This window comes from Nematostella vectensis, chromosome 8 (assembly GCF_932526225.1).
Source record: "Nematostella vectensis chromosome 8, jaNemVect1.1, whole genome shotgun sequence".
In the NCBI taxonomy this organism is placed as follows: domain Eukaryota; kingdom Metazoa; phylum Cnidaria; class Anthozoa; order Actiniaria; family Edwardsiidae; genus Nematostella; species Nematostella vectensis.
Genome location: NC_064041.1, coordinates 12,130,888 through 12,140,887, shown reverse-complemented (window position 1 = coordinate 12,140,887; position 10,000 = coordinate 12,130,888). Strand labels below are relative to the sequence as shown.

Here is a 10,000-nt window from a genome sequence, read left to right as displayed (position 1 = left end):
AGTGAACACGAACATTACTCAGCTAGCATCTCATACAAGCTGAGATGCCATTCATAGCGTAAACCTTGTCCAAATAAATGCTTTTCGAGATCATGTTTTCACTCACTATAATAAAGCGCGAAGGTTGCAAAGCAGCGCGCGTATTCCACTGTTCTATTTTAGTGACGAAACAGTCGCACTGAACTTTCATCGCCGGTTAGCAACAACTGATCAAAACACAGCTCACCTTCGCTCGTTTCATCGCAAAAACACCGCTAGAATGCAGACCAAACACGACTAAAGCCTCTGCCCACCATGACGGTAATGTGAGAGCAAGTTGTTCGCTATTAGAAGTTAGAAATTTTACAATAGTTGACTGATTACAAGCGGTGTGAAGTCCGTGCTTCACGAGTCGCTCGTTGTGATTGTGTTGTGATTACACTTGATTCGTATTGTTCGGGGACTAGCGCGAACGCAGGTCCCCACTACCAGAAATTATACGCTCGAGTTACCCACATTTGGGGTAATCGCAGGGGTCAACCCAATCGAAGTGCAATGAGAGGGCCTCACCCTGAGAGGACCGCCTTGGTGATCACGGTAAACCTCCCGCGTCAGGTAAGTATGAGTTTATTTGGCGTCCCTGTACACCGACTGTCCCCGGCTGATTTCATCCTCCATGTGGGAACGGTGCATCGCGGTGATTATGACCCGTCGTCTTAATGACGATCCTGTCTCTTATTGATCTCTCCCGCTATAGCTCGCATGAACAGCACGTAAATGATGCTCGAGGTGTTGCTTGAATGTGTCTTCCCGAAAGGGAAGGGGGCCGTACTCGGAGGTAGTGCAATACCGAGACAACCCGTGGCTGGGACGCAGCAAGCCGCTTATTCCACAGCCAGTTTCCAAAAATCAGTTTAATATATGAGCTACTCAATGAGCAGCGTATCAGATATTAAGCTGATAAGAACAGATACTACACTTGATCTTAGCCAAAAGGCCGAGAAGCGATGCAGAATCTGGCTCGGACTACAGGGAGCGTTTATCATTCTAGGCCTCCGCCATGTGGGTGACGGACTCGGTTTTAGGCCCTTCTGCCTCCTAAGATCACATGTGATGATCAGTCATGAACGTAGTGCTATCACGTACGAGCAGTATTCGCTTGATACAGCGTCTTTGCGAGTGCAATGAGACATTTTTACCGCGCTAGTGCGTGCGTACGTTCTCACCGCACCGCTATAAAAGTCTAAAATATCACCGAGATCTTTCGTCTACGGCCATACCATCGAGAAAACACCGGTTCTCGTCCGATCACCGAAGTTAAGCTCGATTGGGCGCGGTTAGTACTTGGATGGGTGACCGCCTGGGAATACCGCGTGCTGTAGGCATTTCTTTTTCATTTTTTTTCTAAACTATAAAGAAAAAGTTAGTGCAGGTTGGTCATTGTCTAAGCTAAAGAAATCCCTCAGTTGTATGCGTTCTCAACTCGATCTATAGACAATTCAGGCATACTCAGCGACCGTATTGTAATCAAAATCGCGGTCGTAAACGTTCGCAAACGTTCAGCAGATTCAAGTAGAGTCATAATATTACAAGCGATCAGATCAGTGGATTGTGAAAGCCTGTAAGAGCGTTAGTACTCGCATAGGAAATGTCTCTCAATGCAGTAAAATACTATGAGAGAAAGTGCGCAGTATTATCGCATTGGTCGCGCGTTTACACCGCGAGTGAACACGAACATTACTCAGCTAGCATCTCATACAAGCTGAGATGCCATTCATAGCGTAAACCTTGTCCAAATAAATGCTTTTCGAGATCATGTTTTCACTCACTATAATAAAGCGCGAAGGTTGCAAAGCAGCGCGCGTATTCCACTGTTCTATTTTAGTGACGAAACAGTCGCACTGAACTTTCATCGCCGGTTAGCAACAACTGATCAAAACACAGCTCACCTTCGCTCGTTTCATCGCAAAAACACCGCTAGAATGCAGACCAAACACGACTAAAGCCTCTGCCCACCATGACGGTAATGTGAGAGCAAGTTGTTCGCTATTAGAAGTTAGAAATTTTACAATAGTTGACTGATTACAAGCGGTGTGAAGTCCGTGCTTCACGAGTCGCTCGTTGTGATTGTGTTGTGATTACACTTGATTCGTATTGTTCGGGGACTAGCGCGAACGCAGGTCCCCACTACCAGAAATTATACGCTCGAGTTACCCACATTTGGGGTAATCGCAGGGGTCAACCCAATCGAAGTGCAATGAGAGGGCCTCACCCTGAGAGGACCGCCTTGGTGATCACGGTAAACCTCCCGCGTCAGGTAAGTATGAGTTTATTTGGCGTCCCTGTACACCGACTGTCCCCGGCTGATTTCATCCTCCATGTGGGAACGGTGCATCGCGGTGATTATGACCCGTCGTCTTAATGACGATCCTGTCTCTTATTGATCTCTCCCGCTATAGCTCGCATGAACAGCACGTAAATGATGCTCGAGGTGTTGCTTGAATGTGTCTTCCCGAAAGGGAAGGGGGCCGTACTCGGAGGTAGTGCAATACCGAGACAACCCGTGGCTGGGACGCAGCAAGCCGCTTATTCCACAGCCAGTTTCCAAAAATCAGTTTAATATATGAGCTACTCAATGAGCAGCGTATCAGATATTAAGCTGATAAGAACAGATACTACACTTGATCTTAGCCAAAAGGCCGAGAAGCGATGCAGAATCTGGCTCGGACTACAGGGAGCGTTTATCATTCTAGGCCTCCGCCATGTGGGTGACGGACTCGGTTTTAGGCCCTTCTGCCTCCTAAGATCACATGTGATGATCAGTCATGAACGTAGTGCTATCACGTACGAGCAGTATTCGCTTGATACAGCGTCTTTGCGAGTGCAATGAGACATTTTTACCGCGCTAGTGCGTGCGTACGTTCTCACCGCACCGCTATAAAAGTCTAAAATATCACCGAGATCTTTCGTCTACGGCCATACCATCGAGAAAACACCGGTTCTCGTCCGATCACCGAAGTTAAGCTCGATTGGGCGCGGTTAGTACTTGGATGGGTGACCGCCTGGGAATACCGCGTGCTGTAGGCATTTCTTTTTCATTTTTTTTCTAAACTATAAAGAAAAAGTTAGTGCAGGTTGGTCATTGTCTAAGCTAAAGAAATCCCTCAGTTGTATGCGTTCTCAACTCGATCTATAGACAATTCAGGCATACTCAGCGACCGTATTGTAATCAAAATCGCGGTCGTAAACGTTCGCAAACGTTCAGCAGATTCAAGTAGAGTCATAATATTACAAGCGATCAGATCAGTGGATTGTGAAAGCCTGTAAGAGCGTTAGTACTCGCATAGGAAATGTCTCTCAATGCAGTAAAATACTATGAGAGAAAGTGCGCAGTATTATCGCATTGGTCGCGCGTTTACACCGCGAGTGAACACGAACATTACTCAGCTAGCATCTCATACAAGCTGAGATGCCATTCATAGCGTAAACCTTGTCCAAATAAATGCTTTTCGAGATCATGTTTTCACTCACTATAATAAAGCGCGAAGGTTGCAAAGCAGCGCGCGTATTCCACTGTTCTATTTTAGTGACGAAACAGTCGCACTGAACTTTCATCGCCGGTTAGCAACAACTGATCAAAACACAGCTCACCTTCGCTCGTTTCATCGCAAAAACACCGCTAGAATGCAGACCAAACACGACTAAAGCCTCTGCCCACCATGACGGTAATGTGAGAGCAAGTTGTTCGCTATTAGAAGTTAGAAATTTTACAATAGTTGACTGATTACAAGCGGTGTGAAGTCCGTGCTTCACGAGTCGCTCGTTGTGATTGTGTTGTGATTACACTTGATTCGTATTGTTCGGGGACTAGCGCGAACGCAGGTCCCCACTACCAGAAATTATACGCTCGAGTTACCCACATTTGGGGTAATCGCAGGGGTCAACCCAATCGAAGTGCAATGAGAGGGCCTCACCCTGAGAGGACCGCCTTGGTGATCACGGTAAACCTCCCGCGTCAGGTAAGTATGAGTTTATTTGGCGTCCCTGTACACCGACTGTCCCCGGCTGATTTCATCCTCCATGTGGGAACGGTGCATCGCGGTGATTATGACCCGTCGTCTTAATGACGATCCTGTCTCTTATTGATCTCTCCCGCTATAGCTCGCATGAACAGCACGTAAATGATGCTCGAGGTGTTGCTTGAATGTGTCTTCCCGAAAGGGAAGGGGGCCGTACTCGGAGGTAGTGCAATACCGAGACAACCCGTGGCTGGGACGCAGCAAGCCGCTTATTCCACAGCCAGTTTCCAAAAATCAGTTTAATATATGAGCTACTCAATGAGCAGCGTATCAGATATTAAGCTGATAAGAACAGATACTACACTTGATCTTAGCCAAAAGGCCGAGAAGCGATGCAGAATCTGGCTCGGACTACAGGGAGCGTTTATCATTCTAGGCCTCCGCCATGTGGGTGACGGACTCGGTTTTAGGCCCTTCTGCCTCCTAAGATCACATGTGATGATCAGTCATGAACGTAGTGCTATCACGTACGAGCAGTATTCGCTTGATACAGCGTCTTTGCGAGTGCAATGAGACATTTTTACCGCGCTAGTGCGTGCGTACGTTCTCACCGCACCGCTATAAAAGTCTAAAATATCACCGAGATCTTTCGTCTACGGCCATACCATCGAGAAAACACCGGTTCTCGTCCGTCCGTATAAATCCCAAAAAATCAAGCACTAAACCAAGCCATCACGGCTTAAGATTTATAAGAATCAAAAGTTAAAGAACTCAGGCATCTGCTGAGGTGGGTATTTTTACCCTAAAGCCCATCACAGCGGAGCCAGGTTATAAAAGGTGAAGTCTGGCCCTCGGCGTGAAGACCGCCATGGCCGCGGATCGCCGGGCCAGATCCCTAGTCTTCAAGACCCAAGGATCCCCGGCCTTGGGAGACATCAAGCAGGCACTTATCAAGGAAATCGGGGAAGGAAAAATCAACGTGATTCAAGAACTGAAAGTTGGGGAGTTCTTGGTAGAGCTGAAAGAAGAACCACTAGTTGAACGGCTTATCGAAGAAGGCTTCGACATCGAGTCGCAACACGTGGCGTGTCACCCGCCTCGAGGATACTACACAAGTGTCTCGATTATGGGCCTTAGGGCCTATGTAGACGACGGGAAAGTAATTGAGACATTAAGAAAGCACGGAGAAATTAAAAGCGATGTGATAAGACTAAAATACAAGGTCGGACACGAGCTAGAGGGCCTGGAGAACGGGAATAGGCTGGTAAAGATGGTTTTGAATAACGCATCCATTCCCTATTCCCTCAAGATCGACGACGAATGGTGCCGAATCATTCACTCCAACCAGCAACTATATTGTATGGAGTGCTCTGATTTCGGACACACAAGAAGAAAATGCCCCAATATAGAGTGCCGTAAATGCAAAGAACGGGGGCATATCAGCTTTGACTGCCCCAAACACGACGAGACTACCAACACAAATGAACAGAAAGCACCGAAGGGGAATACAAGCACGGACGAAGCGAACACAAGCGCCGGAGAAAACACCGAATACGCACAGAACATGAACACCGAGGAGGACTCAGAACTGGGTACTCAGAACACACCAACATTATTCACACCAACAGACGAGGACGAGACACAAGATGATGAGATGGGCGAAGAGAGCAACGCGACAGGACAAAAGAGAACGCACGATACCACAACAACAGACTCCGACCAGGAATACACCGTAGTAAGCCACCGGCGAAAGAAAACCAGCCAAGGCGGAATAAAACCTACACAAGCAGCGAAAAACGGTAAAACCAATCAAAAAATTACTAATGGATCCTAAACGAACTGTAACCTTTTTTATTCTTATCTTAGCAATAACAATGCCTAGCTTAGTTTCAATTAACTCACACGGGCTGAGATCACAAGACAGGCGCGCGACAACTTTTAGCTCACTTAGACGAAACAGATACGACATAATTTTACTACAAGAAACCCACTGGACTGACGAGATACAAGACGATATTCTTCGTGAATGGAACGGAGATATTTATTTTAGCAACGGGACGAACTCAGCACGGGGTGTCGCAATACTGCTAAATCCACGGCTGGATTATAACCTCACACAAACCAAACACGACACCACAGGACGCGTGATCAACATTACCATAGAACTAGAAGACCAGACACTATGCATTACGAACATATATGCACCAAGAACAGATACAGAAAGAAAACAATTCTATTTAAACCTAGACCCATACCTAGCAACCAAAAACTATAACATTATCGGAGGGGACTTCAACTGCATCACTAACACGCGCCTCGACAAGCTCGGGGGAAACCCTGATGCAAGACAGACCGCGAATACTGAACTATACACGATCGCAGCGAAACATGATCTAACAGACATCTGGCGAGACAGAAACCCTGACACGAGAGGCTTTACCTGGACGGGCAGACATCCCACAGACAACACTATAATTAGAACACGGATTGACAAATTCATGGTAAACAAAGCGATGACTCACGTAATTACTAACACGGAGATAAAACCCTACGCTCACTCAGATCATGACTCAATCACAATGACTCTAGACTTTGGACAACAAAAACGCGGACCCGGCTACTGGCACTTTAACAACTCTCTACTAACAGACGCACTTCTGGACGCAGAAATACAGCATTTCTGGACCTACTGGCTTACACGCAAAAACGATTACGACAATCCACTAATCTGGTGGGACAAAGCCAAACAACACTTCAAACGAATATCAATTAAACACAGCACAGCACGCCGCAAAACACAAAGAAACGAACGCTCCCAGCTTGAGCGGAACTTGATAACACTCCAACAAAAAGCAGCGACCGGAACCGAACAGGATATTGAAAACTACCTACTAGCAAGACAGAAACTAAAACGGTTTGACCTTGACGACTTAGAAGCACTAAAGATACGAACTAAACTACAAGCGACAGAAGAGGGAGAAAAAAGCACGCGCTATTTTTATTCCCTTGAAAAACGCCGACAAGCCGACCAGACAATAAAAATACTAACAAAAGACAACCTTGATACAGCAACGGAACCACTCGATATAATTACAGAAACATACAATTTTTACAAGGAACTGTATACCGCAGACGAAAGAGACGAACGCGCTCAAGACGAAATTTTTAACACAGAGATACCAACACTACCAAACGATGCACGAGAATCGTGCGAAGGACTCATCACAGAAAACGAACTGAAAACAACCTTACTGACCATGGAGAACAACAAATCGCCCGGGATAGACGGGCTAACAACAAACTTCTATAAACACTACTGGTACCTAATCGGACCGGAAATAACGAAAATATACAACTACGCCTTTGAACACGGAACACTGACAGTCACACAACGCCGAGGAATCATTACATTACTATTTAAGAAAGGAGACCGCACAAAACTAAAAAACTGGCGACCGATCACTCTACTAACAACCGACTACAAAATTCTGACGAAAGCACTAGCAAACAGACTCAAGACAGTCCTACCGATGATAATCAGACCCGACCAAACGGCGAGTATACCGGGACGGACCATTAATGACAATACAAGACTCATAATTGATGCGATAACATACGCAAACGAGACGAACAAACCGCTAGCACTGATCACGATAGACCAACTGAAAGCATTTGACAGAGTATCACACTCCTTCCTGTTTGAGACACTTGAGAAATTCGGCTTCGGCCCGCAATTTCTTAAGTGGATTAGACTGATTTATAAATCGGTCACCAGCTCCGTTAAATCTAACGGCTGGTTGTCCGCGTTTATAAACCTCGAACGAGGACTCCGCCAGGGGTGTGCGCTCAGCATGCCGCTATACGTACTAACAGCCGAAATCATGGCGATCCATATTCGGAGCAACACAAACATACATGGACTACGACCGCCAGGCGCAAGCAACGAAGTTAAACTATCACAATACGCTGACGACACCACGATACTGCTTACAGACGATAACTCAATTACGGAGACTTTCAAAACACTAGAACTCTACGAACGCGCCTCTGGTGCGAAAATCAACATAACGAAATGCAAAGGGCTGTGGTCCGGCGCCTTCGCACACAGAACGGACCAACTCCATGACTTTGACTGGTACAACGACTATATACCAGAAAAAGTACTAGGACTATACATCGGAAACGCCGACTGTACTCAGCGAAACATAGAACACAAAATACAGAAACTAAACAACACCATTGACGCATGGCAACACCGCGACCTCAGTTACAAGGGGAAAGCCCTTGTCATAAACGCTCTACTAACATCAACACTCTGGTACCACGCGACAAATATAACACTACCCGACTGGGCGATACATGACATCGAGAGGGCTATATATCGCTTCTTCTGGAGCGATAAACACCCTCTCGTAAACAGAGACGTACTAGCTCTACCCCTCTCGGAAGGGGGGTTCAATATACCGCGACTGAAAACAAAAATACAGGCACTACGAATAAACACAGTCAAACGACTACTCGCACCCGGGACAGCGCACTGGAAACACTTTACGGCGCACTTCCTACGAATCTCCGATATGAAACTAGGAGTACGAACACTAGCACTGGACTATACGCTCCAACAAATCAACCGTGACATACCGAGTTTTCACAAAGAACTACTGACGGCATGGCACGGCTACCAGCCTAATACAATACGCACATGCACACCACAAACACTCACAGACATACTAAACGAACCGATACTACGCAACCCACTGATACAAGCAAACAGCAAACCGATATTCCACGCAAAATGGGCATCGGCTGGACTGATTCAACTAAAAGACATATGCTACGAGGTAATCCCAGGATTCCTACCTCCAACTGCTATACACGAGATACTAACTGAAGGTGACGAATACGGACCACGCACGCTACTACAGACGACACGCGAAATAACACAAATACTCGACGCACTACCACCAAGATGGAAACAGATCATCATACGACCGCCACGAATAGCAACAACACAACGAACAATGCAACCTTGCTTTAACGTCCAACCGACTATCCCAGGTAACCCACCGATAGAGCTTAACAACATGAAGACCAGACATTTTTATAAAACACTAAGACGATCCAAGGAGACAGAGATACCGGCGCTGACCTACTGGAAACAGCTACTTAGACCGGAACCAACATTCAACGCGAGCTACTGGAAAACACTCTACTCACCCCTGACAAATAATAAACAAGGCGATACCAACTGGAAACTGACCCACCGAGTCCTCCCGACTGCCCAGTCGCTTCACCGCATGACAGTGTACAACACGGATCGCTGTCACCGGTGCGGAATGACAGAGCACATAGAACACCTACTAATCCACTGCCCCGAGGTGACAGACCTTTGGACACGAATACAACTATACACAGACAAAATGACCGACAACAGACTGAAACTCACCAACAAGATCATACTACTAGGCTTTACACCAGACCAACAAGACGACTACAGCAAAACAACGACCGACCTAATCAACTGGACCCTGACGACTGCTCGCTGCGCGATACACAAATCCGCAGTCGACTATAGAGTGCGAGGTATCACAACCCCCCCGTGGGCTATCTTCGCCTCTGTTGTCAGAGAACACCTAACACACGCCCAGAAGACCATGAAAATACGACACGAGACGGAAAACTTTCAACTGACATACTGCATAGGCGAAGCCCTAGCTAGCTATAGCAATGGGAAAATCACCTTCCACATATAATTATATAAAAATCAAATGATAACAACAGGAAAACTATGTAGAACATAAGTATATCAAAAAGAATTATGTAAAAAAAAAATGTATATATATATACACAAGAAACCTACAAAGAAATGTAAACGGCAGAAAAACAAGACCAAATAAGTTACACAAGAAAGAAAAATACAACAATAACAACATGTAAATATTATCTTTATTCAATAAAAAGGCTCACCTGAGCCATATTAGAAAAAAAAAAAAAAAAAACCG

General features: G+C 46.0%; 8 non-coding genes across 8 annotated transcripts; 2 read left to right on the top strand and 6 right to left on the bottom strand.

Annotated features, from left to right (window-relative positions):
* Positions 1-436: 436 nt before the first annotated feature.
* Positions 437-602, bottom strand: LOC125571240. The gene has a single exon (XR_007313553.1). It is a non-coding gene; the product is annotated as a U1 spliceosomal RNA (small nuclear RNA).
* A 193-nt stretch (positions 603-795) lies between these two features.
* On the bottom strand, positions 796-988 carry LOC125570646. Its single transcript, XR_007312971.1, has one exon. It is a non-coding gene; the product is annotated as a U2 spliceosomal RNA (small nuclear RNA).
* Positions 989-1,245: 257 nt separating this feature from the next.
* LOC125570898 lies at positions 1,246-1,364 on the top strand. Its single transcript, XR_007313207.1, has one exon. It is a non-coding gene; the product is annotated as a 5S ribosomal RNA (ribosomal RNA).
* Positions 1,365-2,138: 774 nt separating this feature from the next.
* On the bottom strand, positions 2,139-2,304 carry LOC125571239. The gene has a single exon (XR_007313552.1). It is a non-coding gene; the product is annotated as a U1 spliceosomal RNA (small nuclear RNA).
* A 193-nt stretch (positions 2,305-2,497) lies between these two features.
* LOC125570645 lies at positions 2,498-2,690 on the bottom strand. The gene has a single exon (XR_007312970.1). It is a non-coding gene; the product is annotated as a U2 spliceosomal RNA (small nuclear RNA).
* A 257-nt stretch (positions 2,691-2,947) lies between these two features.
* Positions 2,948-3,066, top strand: LOC125570897. Its single transcript, XR_007313206.1, has one exon. It is a non-coding gene; the product is annotated as a 5S ribosomal RNA (ribosomal RNA).
* A 774-nt stretch (positions 3,067-3,840) lies between these two features.
* LOC125571238 lies at positions 3,841-4,006 on the bottom strand. Its single transcript, XR_007313551.1, has one exon. It is a non-coding gene; the product is annotated as a U1 spliceosomal RNA (small nuclear RNA).
* A 193-nt stretch (positions 4,007-4,199) lies between these two features.
* On the bottom strand, positions 4,200-4,392 carry LOC125570644. The gene has a single exon (XR_007312969.1). It is a non-coding gene; the product is annotated as a U2 spliceosomal RNA (small nuclear RNA).
* Between the last annotated feature and the right edge of the window lie 5,608 nt (positions 4,393-10,000).